Here is an 18,074-nt window from a genome sequence, read left to right as displayed (position 1 = left end):
CGTGTGTGTTTTCTGATGGCGTTGGCAGTTTTCTGAAAGTGAAAATGCTATCCCACACCCAGAACACAGGAATGGTTTCTCGCCAGTGTGTGTTCTCTGGTGTCTCTGAAGATGTGATGGCTGTGAAAAGGACTTCCCACACACAGAGCAATTGAATGGCTTCTTGCCTCCGTGTGCGTGGGGCGGTGGAGAGCGTCTCTGCTCCATGTGAGCGTAGTATCAGCAGCGGTGTTATCGAGAACGCTATCGGCCGCAAGGATGTTTAGCGTTGAGTTTTGGATTTTGTTAACTGCTAAAACAAGAACGACACTCGCGTTTAACCGAGACGCAAAAAAATCGCGTAAATTTGACGACGAACACGTTTAAGAGTTCATGCGCTAAAATAGACACTTACTTGGAGATTCACGATATATCGATGTCTGTAACCCGTCTGAAGATGTCGCCACGAACTCTCCCGACGCAAAGTCGCCTAACTGTCGACACAGCAATTGTGCTCGCCAGGCTGCGTTGTCTCGCGGTTGAAGGGCGATCAGCAGAGCGACGAGTCGAGCGTCTAACCTCATCAAGTTCCCTCTCGAAATGGCATTGAGCTCTGCTTCTGAGCCGCCTTATAACTCCACCCCTAGGATCCAATCCTTTGCCTTTCAGGATATTTGCATTCGATTGTTAATTTTGGAAGGCACAATCCGCATGTATATTAACATACCGAAGGGTAATGTGCCCATTGTGCTTCATGCATGAATATGTAAGTGCATCTCAGTGTGTAATTGTGCGCTTATTTTGAATAAATGAGATTAGCGCTGGAAAAACACGTTCCCATGCCCTCCATTGTCCTCGATTTAAAGTGAATGCAGCCCCGTGGCGTTGCCAAAAATCGTCGAGCTTCTGGAGTGAGCACATACAGACGCGTAGTGACCACACTTGCAATACAATCACTCTAACATCAGTTACCAAAATCCGATCTTGTACGTGGTCTCCGCTTGGTCTGGTTTGTATCCGTCATAACTCCGGAGACAAACAGCGAGGAATGGTTTGGCCAGCCACCAACTCGTTTGCCAAAGCGACTTTAATAGCTGCTCTCAAACAATACTATCACCAATGGTTGTCTACAGGCTAGGCTGTTAAGCGGACAATCAGTCGTTTTGGGCAAAACGTATGGGATAATACACACCTCTGTTATCCCATAAACACAATAAACAGCATCGGTAAGGCTGCCTTGTTGGGGAGATGTAGTTTTGGAAAGGTGCTGCAACTAGAGTTAGGCGATGTGACTGGGTTATCACACGGATTCCTAAAAGCAGCTTAGACGATACGGTCCACTGTGTTCCATCTCCCCACATGGACAACGACATTCTCAGTTTTTAAAAAAAATGAATGGAAATGTTTAAAAAGTTTTTTTTAAATAATGTGTATTGTATAAATGTTATAATGTGTGATTGTTATACTCTTTAAATGTGTGTATATACTGAAAATAGCTAATAAATTCCATTGATACCACACATTCATCCAACAGTGGACAGTGTGATTCTAATACGACTAGTGGGATTCGAATAATTGTAATTCTATACTAATCCTGCATATTCTACCCCCGTGTTCGCATATTCACTTACCATACGTACGACCACAGTGTGATTCTAAAATAAGCACAGTGCGATTCTAATGATTCTTGTGCGATTATAATCCCATACCTCCATTTACGTGATTATACACTGTAACAATTAATAGTATTTTACAGAGTTATAATGGATAGGTTGTAGTTCATAGTTTATAATATTATAAACTCTTTGGTTATTTAATTAAAAGTCACATAGGCATAAAATAAATCACGACGTTTCGGGCACAACACAAGCGTCCGTCATGTTGGAAAGCATGGTCTGCCGCTGAGGCAGACTGTTTTACAACGTTTGAAATGGGTGTAGACCTCGGGTCATAAAGAAGTGGCCGGGACTAGAGATGTTCACGTGAGAAATTAGCATGTAACTTTAGAAAAGGAAGAGAGCGGCCTTCTCGACGAGGGAGTGAAACCCAATGGGTAATATTATTTTACAGCGTTGCAATGGATAGGTTGTAGTTCATAGGTTATAATATTATGTTTCACTATGATAGAGCTTAAGATGTGAGAGTCTACAATATCAAAGTTGATCAAATGCGACGATCATGGGCGTCAATCGGGTGAGTTTGATCAGAGGCTTTAATCAAAGGCGTCATCCCATCACGGAACACCACCTCCCTGCGTATATCACAGCAACAGAAGCAACTACAGCAGCAACAACAGCAGCGACAACAACAGCAGCAACATCACATTTCGAGGGCGACGCAGCTACTTCCGATTCTGCTGCCCAGCTGTTTGTAGTCGGGACCTGCTCTCGCAGGACCCCACACGTCTTTGGAAATGATTGCGATGATCATGTCTGAGCTGAGAATTAAGTAACTCAAGATTACTTTGTTTAACCATAACTTTAGGTAGGTTAGTGTCATCGGGGCTCTGTGAATACTACTCATAAATGAAATCACACTCCTGTATGACTGACATTGTACTAATTTTGGTTGACCGAGTAGAACAAGGCACGTGCCATGTCCAAACGAGTTATTATCAACAACAGTGTCCTTAAATATGATGCTAAAATAAATGTTAACACTAGATTTAACGTGCACCTCTTAACCCCTCCCTCGCATTTACTACTAACGATTTGCATGTGCACATAACATACATTCAAGCACAGTAAAATGCTAATACGACCATATTGTTATTCTAAAATTTGAATGCGATTCATCTTCTTGGTTCTTTCGGTAAAGTCACAGAGAAGGGAAGTAATACAATAATAAAATAAAACATAATAAAATAATTCTCACGACGTTTCGGTCCCAACGCAAGCAGCCGTCTTCAGGTGAAGAATGAAACACCACCAAGCTTGGAGCGTACATTTAAGCTGGGTTGGAGGGGGGGAGGTGGGAAGAAGAGCGCTTTGACAAAATAATTTGCATATCAATAGGAATTTAGCATATTTATGGGAAATGCGTAGGAGGTGGATGGGGGATTTCAAAGTCATATTATGCCCGTGCATTATGCAGGACCAGCAGCATCAAAGGGAGGGAATGGGGGTAGCATTAACAAAGAGAAGGAATGTTAATAGTATGTAGCTGCAGTTAATAAACAACCACGTAAAAAACTAAATTATAAACTACATAGTATCATCAGTATACTAAATATACTCTCCAATAAGCTGAGCTACTAACAGTAAGTAATACATTACAATTCTATGTCGCAAAAATATAATATGCTTCCAGCTAAACTTTTTTTCTCTTACATCACACGGGTCTACCCCGTACTATATACTACCATAGACAAACCCAACATTAAATTACATACTGTATTACTATACACCACTCTATACCTTCGACTATAATATTACCGATTTAAAGCGTTCGTGACTGCAGGGATTCATCTTCTTGGTTCTTACGTGACTTTACCGAAAGAGCCAAGAAGATATAATATTACCCTCAGTATTATTCTACCCACCCTACTGTATACCACACTGCTGTATATTCACTATACAATTACGATATTGTATATTACGTTATACATTGTATTAAACATTACAATTTTATACTATTTATACAATCTGCTATACACTATACCATTGACCGTCGCGTGAAAGATACTAAGAGCTTTCGTGACTGCAAGGAATCATCTTCTTAGGTTTTTTCGGTAAAGTCACGTAGAAAGTAAAATAAAATAAAAACAAAAATCACGACGTTTCGGAGGCAACACAAGTCTCCGTCAAGTATCACTTGATACAGCTAATCTGGCTGTGACGGTCCCACCTGATGACTGTATCAAGTGATACTTGATACAGCTAATCTGGCTGTGACGGTCCCACCTGATGACGGAGACTTGTGTTGCCTCCGAAACGTCGTGATTTTTGTTTTTATTTTATTTTACTTTCTACGTGACTTTACCGAAAAAACCTAAGAAGATACTAAGAGGATGCAATGAAATATGTCAATGGGAGAGTGGCGGTCGGAGACTTGCAGCGGAGCAAAGACACCATTCCCTTTGGAAAATACAAGATACATAGTCAATGCCAGTGAGTTATTCAATGACATCTAGCAGTGAAAATCGTGATTGTAATATAACCATGTTGTAATTGAAATGTGTTTTATCCGATCCTTTCACGTACACTATACATACATATGAGCAGAGTGCGATTCTTATACGACCACACTGTGATTCTAATGCTTCTGTAGTACCGTCGAATACAGGTCGACACCCGGGGTTGAGGCACACTGAGGTTTATTACAACAACCGTCGTGACATACACACTTGAGGGGGTATCGGCCCCCTCACCCGTCTTTCTGGGGACACCTCTCCCAGCTAACCCTAGCCTGCCTCAGAGTCCTCCTCTTGTGGACTAGGGGAGGCTATCTTGGCCCGACACTGGTCAGTCGGGCCCGGTACTCAGAGTCCAGACCAACCCTGGCTCCGGCTCTGGCACCACGCCACTGGCTCGAGCCTGCGCGGTCCTGACAAGGACGGCGTAGCAGGGGGAGACCAGGGCTCTATCTGGGACGTCTTCCGTCTTCTCTTCTTAGCTAACCCAACTCTCCCTAGCCCCCCGATACATTCCCCTTTTATACATCCCCCTCCCTGAGGGGTGGGGCCCCGGGGGATCGTAACGTCCGAAGCGCGGACGTCGTAGAGGGCACCTGCCCGTGCACTGACGTAGCCCCGCCCACTGTGCTAGTTTCCCGTTGGATCCCATACATATCAGCTCGACACATATTTCCTCCGTAAGACCCCTACACTTCTAATGATATTATAATACCTTACCTCCGTTTATATGGTTATAAATTAAAATACTAGTTTATAATCGTTTAATGTTTAGTGTTATCGTTTATAGTATTGCACTTTACATGTTATAGAGTACAGTTTATCCCCGACATACTTCGGGATTAGTGACTGGTATGTTGATGAACGATTAACAACGGGGACCTTTCCCCTCAATGAACACGTGTTAATCGAGTAGACAGCCAAGATGCTGCCGGTTAAGGGCACACTTGTGTGACGGAGATCCTCCACCTGAAATTCTCTTAACATGTTTTTGCTAGGAACGTTATAAAATAAAGACCGGACAAACATTTGTTAAAAATACGTTTTAATTCATCTGCAATTATTTTTACGTCAATACTCGAAGGGACTATTTATTACATTTCCAGTACAATGCAAACTATTTCCGTTCCAGGAATACCAAAGCGTTAAAGTATCATTCCCCATGATTTCCTTAATAGTTCACATTTGTTCACTGTACATCTATGTTGAAGTCAAGGCCATATATCCAACGAACGCGTCATCAATGTACATCCTGGAATCGGTTATCTAAAGTAGATTAATCCGTTTAAAATGTTGAGTAAAGATGTAACTGGACGCATCCCAAATTTAGCTTAACGACTACAATTGAACCCTCTCACAACCAGTGCTCTTCACACCACTTCGGCAAGTAATCCGATAACATTACAAACCACCACTGGGCACGTCAATAAACTCTCACAAAAACTGTAAAACTAAAATGGTCAAAATTACACACAAAAGTTATCGATACGGCTTAAAAGGTATAACCGCATGCAACATTATATTTCACCCCGAGCTCTCGGTTTGATCCTCGAGCCACTCCATTACATCCAGCCATCTCTCGGGATACGACTGCATGGGATCGAAGGTGGAATCTTCTTCAGAATTCATTGCAGCACCTTGAATTTCACCTTTTGATTTCAGCTTCCTATCATTGTGGACCTTCTGATGCCTGTTAAGAGTTGATGACTGTGCAAATGCCTTCCCACACACAGAGCACGGGAATTTCTTCTCGCCCGTGTGTGTTTTCTCATGAGCTTGAAGATGTGATGACCGTGCAAATGACTTCCCACACACAGAGCACAGGAATGGCTTCTCGCCCGTGTGTGTTTTCTGGTGACGCTGAAGAGTTGATGCCTGTGCAAATGCCTCCCCACACAACGTGTGGGCGTTCCCGCACTTCCCACAGCGGCGTTCCCGCCATTTTCACCGCGGCAGTGTTTTCGCGGTGGCGGCGTTCCCGCCTTTTGCGCCTTGTGTGCTGCGCCGGCCTGGCGGCGCGCCGCTGCAGCCCTGTGATTACGGGCCTCCCTCCCCACATTGAAGTAAGAAGAGCGGGGGAGGGCATCGGTGGTGAGAGCGAGAGGGGCTCGTGATTGAAGAGAGGGTTTCGACGTTGGAGACACTGCTGGGAGGGACATTTTCAGTTTGACTCTCCGGTTTTGTGTTCCTCGCGGACGGTTAAATAACGGCGCCGAGATCGGTATCTTTTGGGTGTAGTTAATGATTAATTCGTTGTTGGTGTCCCGAGCTCCGTTGATATGCTGTAGGTTGCCGTGTTAACGACTCGTGTTGTTACATCGTTTTGTTGCGAAATCGCCATTGTTATTGTGTATACTGTATGGTGTTTCGCTCGTGATTGTCACGTGTAACTGTAAGAAACTTTGATCGTCATTGTTGCCAAGGTACAGACCGTATGGAGCTTTGCTTGGAATTGTTAACAGTGTAGGGACTGTTGGGTACTTGCTTGTGATTATTTACTATGTACGGATTGTCTGGAGTATTGATTGTGTGTGTTGCCATGTGGGGACTGGATGGAGCATTGCGCCAAATGATTGACTGTACGAAATTCATATACTGCATATACTGTATTAATCAATTTGGCGATTCTTGGGGTTTGTGTATAGTTTTTTGCTCTCAAAATTCGAATGCCCTGAGTCCCATGGTTAATGTTGAAGGAGATTTTGAAATGACAGGATCGGTTTGTTTCAAACTCACTGGTTGGTTCCTGTCCGTTGTTGCACAGATGATGTCTTTTGTGCGAGAATGCTCCTTGTGTTCTACATGGATCGGGGGTGCGTTTCCGTTAATTGCCGTCAAATTGCGTTGCTCTCTCCACTCGGTTGGTACAGCTGCATGCTGCAATGCGAGTCTCGGAGATGATGTGTACGGATACGGGATGTGAGGTGTATTGTTGTGACCATTGAATATTCGGGATCGTCACATTGTGCGTACCTGTTCGGCATTGGATCAGTTCTGTGGGGGATCATAATTCAAATTGTATGTGTTGTGATGGTGTTAAATTGCGATGGTGACATGCTGCCAGGGATTTGGAATTGTGCTGCTGGCTGTCACCTTTCTTGGGGCGCAGGTCCTGACCAGGATGGCCCAGTGAGTGTTGCGTGTCTAACATGAACGTTGTGGTCCCGTCATGCTATGGCTGACGGCTTGACCTGACAGCCCGGAGATTGAAACACTCCATGGTATGTCTAGCCTAGTGGGCTGTGCGCTCACATGGCTCGGAGAGTGTGGTCCCGTCATGCAATGGCTGACGGCTTGACCTGACAGCCCGGAGATTGAAACACTCCGTGGTATGTCTAGCCTAGTGGGCTGTGCGCTCACAGGGCTCGGAGAGTGTGGTCCCGTCATGCAATGGCTGACGGCATGACCTGACAGCCCGGAGATTGAAACACTCCGTGGCATGTCTAGCCTAGTGGGCTGTGCGCTCACATGGCTCGGGGAGTGTGGTCCCGTCATGCTGTGTCTGACGGCTTGACCTGACAGCCCGGAGATCGAGACACTCTGTGGCTTGTCTAGCCTTGTGGGCTGTGCGCTCACATGGCTCGGGGAGTGTGGTCCCGTCATGCTATGGCTGACAGCTTGACCTGACGGCTCGGAGGTTGAGACCCTCCGAGGCGCGTTGAAACAGTGGGCTGGAGATTCGTAAGGTTCAGGTGGAGTTGTCCTGTTACGTTGAGACTGTATCCCTCAGTTGTTAGGGTGCATGTTGTGCAGTGGGTGAACGATGGGTCGTCTCAGCTCGGTCGGTACAGCTATTTGCTGCGATGCGAGTCTTGGAGAGAGACTGGGTCGTCTCAGCTCGGTCGGTACAGCTATATGCTGCGATGCGAGTCTTGGAGAGAGACTGGGTTAAAATCCCCCCGATATGGCCGACGCGTGCTACTGGTTGTGACGCCGCGTCGGAAAGGCGGTGGGGTGGTAACATGGAAATTCCCCCCCCCGATATGGCCGACGCGTGCTACTAGTTGTGACGCCACGTCGGAGAGGCGGGGGGGTGCTAACGGGTGACTGTCATTGCATGCGTGATTCTAACGGGGGGGGGGGGGGGCTGTGCTGGAGCGTAAGTGGGTTAGCCAGTTTTTTTTACTGTGTCGGCCCGTACGAAGGCTGGGGGCCCCAAGGGGGTGCCTGGGGGGTCACGTGGTGGAGGGATCCGGACCCTCCCAGAGGTGGGGGAAGTGAGGCGTGTCCTGGGAAGGGAGGCGTGACCTGAAGAGAGCCAGCCACGCCGGGGCGGAGCCAGCCACGCCAAACCAGATATAAGCGTGGTGTGAACGCAGAGCGAGGCTGTTGTACTGTACTCCAAAGTGAAGACATCACGAGTCGTCAAGTCCCGAGTCGTCGTCCTGGGCCAGGCAGGCCGTTGCCTGCCTGGTCCGGTCTGTGTCGTGTTCCAGAGTGTTAGTGAGTTGAGGGAGGTGGTCACCACCTCATGTACAGCGTTATGTTATTTACCGTTTAATAAATAGTGTTGCCTCCAAGTTGCGTGTGTGTGCACCTAATTCGAACCTACTACACCTGTAAACCACCATTTGAGAGCAGCTATTAAAGTCGCTTTGGCAAACGAGTTGGTGGCTGGCCGAACTATACCTCGCTGTTTGTCTCCGGAGTGATGACGGATACAAACCAGACCAAGCGGAGACCATGTACCAGATCGGATTTTGGTTACTGATGTTAGAGTGATTGTATTGCAAGTGTGGTCACTACGCGTCTGTAAGTGCTCACTCCCGAAGCTTGGCGGTTTTTACCAACGCCACTGGGCTGCATTCACTTTAAATCGAGGACAATGGAGGGCATGGGGAACGTATTTTTCCATTTATTCAAAATAAGCGCACAATTACACACTGAGATGCACTTACATATTCACGCATGAAGCACAATGGGCACATTACCCTTCGGTATGTTAATATACATGCGGATTGTACCTTCCAAAATTAACAATCGAATGCAAATATCATGAAAGACAAAGGATTGGATCCTAGGGGGGGAGTTATAAGGCGGCTCAGAAGCAGAGCTCAATGTCATTTCGAGAGGGAACTTGATGAGGTTGGACGCTCGACTCGTCGCTCTGCTGATCGCCCTTCAACCGCGAGACAACGCAGCCTGGCGAGCACAATTGCTGTGTCGACAGTTAGGCGACTTTGCTTCGGGAGAGTTCGTGGCGACATCTTCAGTCGGGATCCAGACATCGATATACCGTGAATCTCCAAGTAAGTATCTATTTTCGCGGATAAACTCTTAAACGTGTTCATCGTCAAATTAGCGGGATTTTTTTGCGTCTCGGTTAGACGCGAGTGTCGTTCTTGTTTTAGCAGTTAACAAAATCCAAAACTAAACACGCTAAACAACCTTTCGGCCGAAAGCGTACTTTTGACTCGATAACACCACTGCTGTTACTATGCTCACATGGAGCAGAGACGCTCTCCACAGCCCAACGCACACGTAGACAAGAAGCCATTCAATTGCTCTGTGTGTGGTAAGTCCTTTTCATGGCCATCACATCTTCAGAGCCACCAGAAAACACACACGGGTGAGAAGCCATTCCCGTGCCGTGTGTGGGAAGACATTTGCACACTCATCAACTATTCAAACTCACCAGAGAACACACACGGGTGAGAAGCCATTCCTGTGCCATGTGTGTGAAAAGGCATTTACACAGGCATCAAATCTTCAAACTCACCAGAGAACACACACGGGCGAGAAGCCATTCCTGTGCCCTGTGTGTGGGAAGGCATTTGCACAGTCATCAACTCTTCAAACTCACCAGAGAACACACACGGGCGAGAAGCCATTCCTGTGCCCTGTGTGTGGGAAGGCATTTGCACAGTCATCAACTCTTCAAACTCATCAGAAAACACACACGGGTGAGAAGCCATTCCTGTGCTCTGTGTGTGGGAAAGCATTTGCACGGTCATCAAACATGAACAGGCATCAGAAGGTCCACAATGATAGGAAACTGAAATCAAAAGCTGAAATTCAAGGTGCTGCAATGAGTCCTGAAGAAGTGTCCACCTTCGATCCCATGCAGTTGGATCCCGAGAGATGGCTGCATGTAATGGAGTGGCTCGAGAGTCAACCAGAGAGCTCGGGGTGACTGAAAAAAAAATTACGTCATGTGGTTATACCTATTAAGCCGTATCGAGTACTTTTGTGTGTAATTTTGACCATTTTACAGTTTTTGTGAGAGTTTAATGACGTGCACAGTGGTGGTTTGTAATGTTATTGGATTACTTGCCGAAGTGGTGTGATGAGCACTGGTTGTGAGAGGGTTCAATTGTAGTCGTTAAGTGTTCCTGTTGAGCTAAAGTTGGAATGAGTCTGTAGGTACATCTTTACTCAACATTTTTAACGTTTTTTTTCAAGTATATGGCTTTTTTTGGTTGGTATTAATCGACTTTAGATATACGATTTCAGGATGTACATTGATGACGCGTTCGTTGGATATATGACCTTGACTTCAACATAGACGCACAGTGAACAAATGTGAACTAATAAGGAAATCATGGGGAATGATACTTTAACGCTTTGGTATTCCTGGAACGGAAATGGTTTGTACTGGAACATAGGACGTAATAAATATTCCCTTCGAGTTTTGACGTAAAAAATATTGCAGATGAATAAAAACGTATTTTTAACAAATGTTTGTCCGGTCTTTATTTTATAATGTTCCTAGCAAAAACATGTTCACATAATTCCAGGTGTAGGATCTCCGTCACACAAGCGTGCCCTTAACCGGCAGCATCTTGGCTGTCTACACGATTAACACGTGTTCCTTGAGGTGAAAGGTCCCCGTAATTAATCGTTCATCAACGTACCAGTCACTAATCCCGAAGTATGTCGGGGTTAAACTGTACTCTATAACATGTAAACTGTAATACTATAAACGATAACACTAAACATTAAACGATTATAAACTAGTGTTTTAATTTACAACCATATAATCGGAGATAAGGTATTATAATATTATTAGAAGCATTAGAATCACAGTGTGGTCGTATACGAATCGCTAATATGTATGTATAGTGTACGTGCAAGGATCGTATACAAATTATTACAATTACAACATGGTCATATTACAATCACGATTTTCACTGCTAGATTTCATCGAATAACAAAAGACGGAATTTATTAATATAAATACACGCACAAACCCATTATAAACTCATGAGATTATGAATCGTTACAATTATTATAACAATCACAAATTGTGACAAAGAGAAATTCCCACAAGCATAACACCACGCTCACGTGACGAATTCTTAAACAAACTGCAACTCTCAAGTGACAGAACTCAACAAAAAACGCCGCAATAAAAAAAAACATCAATGGACAAATCGTAAAAACAGACAACACACGCACGTTCGTTGCTGTTAGAAGAAGACAACACCTAGCACCTTCAACTATACACATCATACAGCCAACTCGTAAATGGGGCGGTATATGACAGCCTTCGCTGCTGTCGACGGGGCAAAGCAGCGAGTATTTAACTCAGAATCCGTGTCATCAACCGGTCACAGCGCCTTACCCAAACTACATCTCCCCAACAAAGCAGCCTTGCCTATGCTGTGTATTTTAGCAGTATATTTACGAACGCACTTGAAGATAACAATTTCGTCTTGAAAAGGCAGGCGACTTGTTCTACCAACATTATTTCAATTCATATCCGAAAGAAGTATGAGTTCATTCATGAGTAGTATTCACTAAGCCCCGATGGCACTAACCTACACACAGTTATGATTAAACAAAGTAAACACGAGCGAGACGGCCTCAACTTGAAGAGAAAGTTGACAAACTCACGGGTGCCATCACCCAGCTGCTACAACGCCTGTCGGATGAGACGCTGCGTCCCGTGGCACCAACCAGGCGAGTAAAGGAAGAGCTGAGCCCCAATCGAAGGCCGCCACCCGAACATCAGCAGCGTAGATAGCGTGATTCTAATAGGACCACGTTGTTATTATACTCATTTTAATGCGATCAAAACCGCGCACCTCCCATTTTGCATTTACGACTCGCGATATGCATCTTAAACAACTACGCTGGTTTGGTCGTCTGTGTGCGTATCTGGACGTTTATTTATTTATTTACGGCCCCGCCCTGACAGCTCACTCTGATTCGATAAAAATAAAACAGCTGGCAAAAAGCGAAAGCTCACTTTGATTCGATATAAATAAATACTACCGCCGGCAAAGAGAGCGAAAGCATACGTCTGGCAAGGTCTGCGCCGCAGTGGTGCAGTGCACTGTGGGCACAGACCCTGCGCTGTGTGAGTGTGCTGTGTATGCAAGTGTGCGAATGGTAGTTACGCTAATATTACGTATATTTATGTAAAAAATGGGTGCTGGGTGCTGCGATTAGATAATAGATAGATAATCGTTTATTGTCATTGTCACCAGTACAACGAAATTTAAAATGCTCACCTGTCAGGGCATCATTCATAAATTTAAATTAAATAAAACAAGAAAATAAAAATAAAATTAAATGAAAGATAATCAATTTATACTATATATAAAAACAGCCCAAACAACTTTACCTTACGAGTAGGCAGGGGTCGCTATACAGTGCGTCTTAGCGGACTGAGCTGGCAGCTTCACCTGCCGGGAGCACGGCCAGTTGCGTAGCGCCCCCTACAGTTTCGCCCATGGGTCAATACCCCCATGGGGCAACCCAGCTGACTGTTTGATGGGTACAATGGGTACTTTTCGGTTTATCCGGCTTATTACCATTATTATGTATTGACGTTGATCACGTCTCCATGGACGGCATGCTGGTGTGCGAGTTCATTCATAACGAAAATTAGTAGAATGTCGGTCATAAAGGTGTTCGAGTTCATTCATAAGCAGTGTTCGCTTGATCCCCGATGACACAGACCTACACACAAACAAAGTACTCTTTATTAAATTAATTATCAGCTCAGACATCATCATCTCAATCATTTCCAAAGACGTGTGCGGTCCCGCGAGAGCAGGGCCTGGAAACAAATATCTGAGCAGCGGAAGCAGCAGAATCAGAAGTAGCTGCATCGCCCTCGAAATGTGATGTTGCTGCTGCTGTATTTGCTTCTGCGTCGATCAAAATTGACGCTCTTGATCGTCGCATTTGATCAACTCTGACATTGTAAACTCTCACATGTTAAACTCTAACATAGTTAAATATAATATTATACGCTTTAAAATACGATTAACTGTTATAGTGCAGAACCACATAATTGGAGGTATGGGATTATAATCGCATAAAAATCATTAGATCGCACTGTGCTCATTAGAATCACACTGTGGTTGTACGTATGGTAAGTTAATATGCCAACCGGGGGTAGGATATGCAGGATTAGAATCGAATTACAATAATTCGAATCCCACTCGTCGTATTAGAATCACACTTTCCACTGTTGGATGAATGTGTCGTATCAATGGAATCGAATAACCATATAAGTATATACAGTATACACAAATAAAGAGTATAACAATCACACATTGTAACATAGATACAATAAACATTATATAAAAAACGTATTTACAAATATATATTCCACTTTTTTAAAACTCAGAATGTCGTCGTTTATGTGGGGACATGGAGCGCAGTGGATCGTATTGTCTAAGCTGCTTTTCGGAATCCGTGTGATAACCCAGTCACATCGCCTAACTCCAGTGACAGCACCTTACCCAAACTACATCTCCCAAACAAGGCAGCCTTACCGATGCTGTGTATTATGTTTACGGGATAACAGAGGTGTGTATTTTCCCATACGCCTTGCCCAAAAAGACTGATTGTCCGCTTAACAGCCTAGCCTGTAAACCACCATTGGTGACAGTGTTGTTTCAGAGCAGCTATTAAAGTCGTTTTGGCAAACGAAGTGGTGGCTGGCCAAACCATTCCTCGCTGTTTGTCTCCGGAGTGATGACGGATACAAACCAGACCAAGCGGAGACCATGTACCAGATCGGATTTTGGTTACTGATGTTAGAGTGATTGAATTGCAAGTGTGTTCACTACGAGTCTGTACGTGCTCACTCCCGAAGCTCGGTGGTTTTTGGCAACGCCACGGGGCTGCATTCACTTTAAATCGAGGACAATGGAGGGTATGGGGAACGTGTTTATCCATTTATTCAAAATTTGTTATTGATAAGAATTCGTCTGGACATGGCACGTGCCTTGTTCTACTCGATCAACCAAAATTAGTATAATGTCGGTCATACAGGAGTGTGATTTCATTCATGAGTAGTATTCACACAGCCCCGATGACACTAACCTACCTAAAGTTATGGTTAAACAAAGTAATCTTGAGTGACTTAATTCTCAGCTCAGGCATGATCATCGCAATCATTTCCAAAGACGTGTGGGGTCCTGCGAGAGCAGATCCCCACTCGGAATCGGAAGTAGTTGCGTCGCCCTCGAAATGTGATGTTGCTGCTGTTGTTGTCGCTGCTGTTGTTGCTGCTGTACTTGCTTCTGTTGCTGTAATAAACGCAGGGAGGTGGTGTTCCGTGATGGGATGACGCCTTTGATTAAAGCCTCTGATCAAACTCACCCGATTGATGTCCGTGATCGCCGCATTTGATCAACTCTGATATTGTATACTCTCACATGTTAAGCTCTATCATAGTGAAACATAATATTATAACCTATGAACTACAACCTATCCATTGTAACGCTGTAAAAGAATATTACCTATTGGGTTTCACTCCCTCGTCGAGAAGGCCGCTCTCTTCCTTTTCTAAAGTTACATGGTAATTTCTCTGCATTCACTTTAAATCGAGGACAAAGTTTTTCCATTTATTCAAAATAAGCGCACAATTACACACTGAGATGCACTTACATATTCATGCATGAAGCACAATGGGCACATTGCTCTTCGGTATGTTAATAGACATGCGGATTGTGATTTCCAAAATTAACAATCGAATGCAAATATCCTGAAAGACAAAGGATTGGATCCTAGGGGGGAGTTATAAGGCGGCTCAGAAGCAGAACTCAATGCCATTTCGAGAGGGAACTTGATGAGGTTGGACGCTCGACTCGTCGCTCTGCTGATCGCCCTTTAACCGCGAGACAACGCAGCCTGGCGAGCACAATTGCTGTGTCGACAGTTAGGCGACTTTGCGTCGGGAGAGTTCGTGGCGACATCTTCAGACGGGTTCCAGACATCGATATACCGTGAATCTCCAAGTAAGTGTCTTTTTTCGCGGATAAAATCTTAAACGTGTTCGTCGTCAAAATTACGGGATTTTTTGCGTCTCGGTTAGACGCGAGTGTCGTTCTTGTTTTAGCTGTTAACAAAAAACGCTTAACATCCTTGCGAACGATAGCGTAATTTTGACTCGATAACACCGCTGCTGTTACTACGCTCACATGGAGCAGAGCCGCTCTCCACAGCCCCACGCACACGGAGACAAGAAGCAATTCAATTGCTCTGTGTGTGAGAAGTCATTTTCACGGCCATCACATCTTCAGAGACACCAGAGAACACACACGGGCGAGAAGCCGTTCCTGTGCTCTGTGTGTGGGGAGGCATTTGCACGGGAATCAACTCGTCAAACTCACCAGAGAACACACACGGGCGAGAAGCCATTCCTGTGCTCTGTGTGTGGGGAGGCATTTGCACAGTCATCACATCTTCAGAGTCATCAGAGAACACACACGGGCGAGAAGCCATTCCTGTGCCCTGTGTGTGGGAAGACATTTGCAAAGTCATCACATCTTCAGAGTCATCAGAGAACACACACGGGCGAGAAGCCATTCCTGTGCCCTGTGTGTGGGAAGACATTTGCAGACTCATCAACTCTTCATAGTCATCAGAGAACACACACGGGCGAGAAGCCATTCCTGTGCCCTGTGTGTGGGAAGACATTTTCAAAGTCATCAAATCTTCATAGTCATCAGAGAATACACACGGGCGAGAAGCCATTCCTGTGCCCTGTGTGTGGGAAGACATTTGCAGACTCATCAACCAGGAACAGGCATCAGAAGGTCCACAATGATAGGAAACTGAAATCAAAAGCTGAAGTTCGAGGTGCTGGAATGAATCCTGAAGAAGTTTCCACCTTCGATCCCATGCAGTTGGATCCCGAGAGATGGCTGGATGTAATGGAGTGGCTCGAGGATCAAACCGAGAGTCAGGGATGAACAAATATTACGTCAGGTGGTTATACCTTTTAAGCCGTATCGAGTACTTTTGTGTGTAATTTTTACCATTTTAGTTTTACAGTTTTTGTGAGTTTAATGACAGTGGTGGTTTGTAATGTTATCGGATTACTTGCCGAAGTGGTGTGATGAGCACTGGTTGTGAGAGGGTTCAATTGTAGTCGTTAAGTGTTCCTGTTGAGCTACAGTTGGAATGCGTCTGTAGTTAGATCTTTACTCAACATTTTAAACGTTTTTTCAAGTATATTGCTTTTTTATTGGTATTAATCGACTTTAGATAGCCGATGTCAGGATGTACATTGATGACGCGTTCTTTGGATATATGGCCTTGACTTCAACATAGACGCACAGTGAACAAATGTGGTGAACTAATAAGGAAATCATGGGGAATGATACTTTAACGCTTTGGTATTCCTGGAACGGAAATGGTTTGCATTGTTCTGGACATAATAAATATTCCCTTCGAGTTTTGACGTAAAAATGATGAATTAAAAACGTATTTTTACAAATGTTTGTCCGGTCTTTATTTTATAATGTTCCTAGCAAAAACATGTGAAGATAATGTCAGGTGGAGGATCTCCGTCACACAAGTGTGCCCTTAACCGGCAGCATCTTGGCTGTCTACCTGATTAACACGTGTTCCTTGAGGGGAAACGTCCCCGTAGTTAATCTTTCATCAACGTACCAGTCCCTAATTCCGAAGTATGTCGGGGATAAACTGTACTCTATAACATGTAAACTGTAATACTATGCACGAAAACACTAAACATTAAACTATTATAAACTAGTGTTATAATTCATAACCATATAAACGGATTTAAGGTATTATAATATCATTAGAAGCATTAGAATCATAGTGTGGTCGTATAAGAATATCTAATATGTATGTATAGTGTACGTGCAAGGATCGGATAAAAATTATCACAATTACAACATGGTCATATTACAATCACGATTTTCACTGCTAGATGTCATCGAATAACAAACGACGGAATATATTTATATAAATACACGCACAAACTCATTATAAACTCATGAGATTATGAATCGTTACAATTATTATAACAATCACAAATTGTGACAAAGCGAAATTCCCACAAGCAAAACACCACGCTCACGTGACGAATTCTTAAACAAACTGCAACACTCAAGTGACAGAACTCAACAAAAAAACGCCGCAATAAAAAGAACAACATCAATGGGCAAGTCTTAAAAACACACAACACACGCACGTTAGTATCTGTTAGAAGAAGACAACACCTAGCACCTTCAACTATACACATCATACAGCCAACTCGTAAATGGGGCGGTATATGACAGCCTTCACTGCTGTCGACGGGGCCAAGCAGAGAGTGTTTAACTCCATTGTTTCAGAATCCGTGTCATCACCCGGTCACAGCGCTTTACCCAAACTACATCTCCCCAACAGGGCAGCCTTCCATATGCTGTGTATTTTAGCAGTTATTTACGAATGCACTTGAAGATGACAATTCGTCTAGAAAAGGCAGGCGACTTGTTCTACCAACACGATTTCAAATTTCTATCCGAAAGAAGTGTGAGTTCATTCATGAGTAGTATTCACTAAGCCCCGATGGCACTAACCTACACACAGTTATGATTAAACAAAGTAAACATTAGTCGCTCATCCCAGCTCAGACATGATCATAGCAATTATTTACAAATCCGTGTCGGGTCCCACGAGAACAGGGCACGTCCACAAACTATCAAATTGTAAACTCACATTGCATACTCTAACATTATAAACTCTAACAATATAACCTTTAACC

The sequence above is a fragment of the Lampetra planeri genome, chromosome 74 (assembly GCF_965212315.1).
Source record: "Lampetra planeri chromosome 74, kcLamPlan1.2.h2, whole genome shotgun sequence".
NCBI lineage: Eukaryota > Metazoa > Chordata > Hyperoartia > Petromyzontiformes > Petromyzontidae > Lampetra > Lampetra planeri.
Note: the sequence above shows the minus strand (reverse complement) of the source record.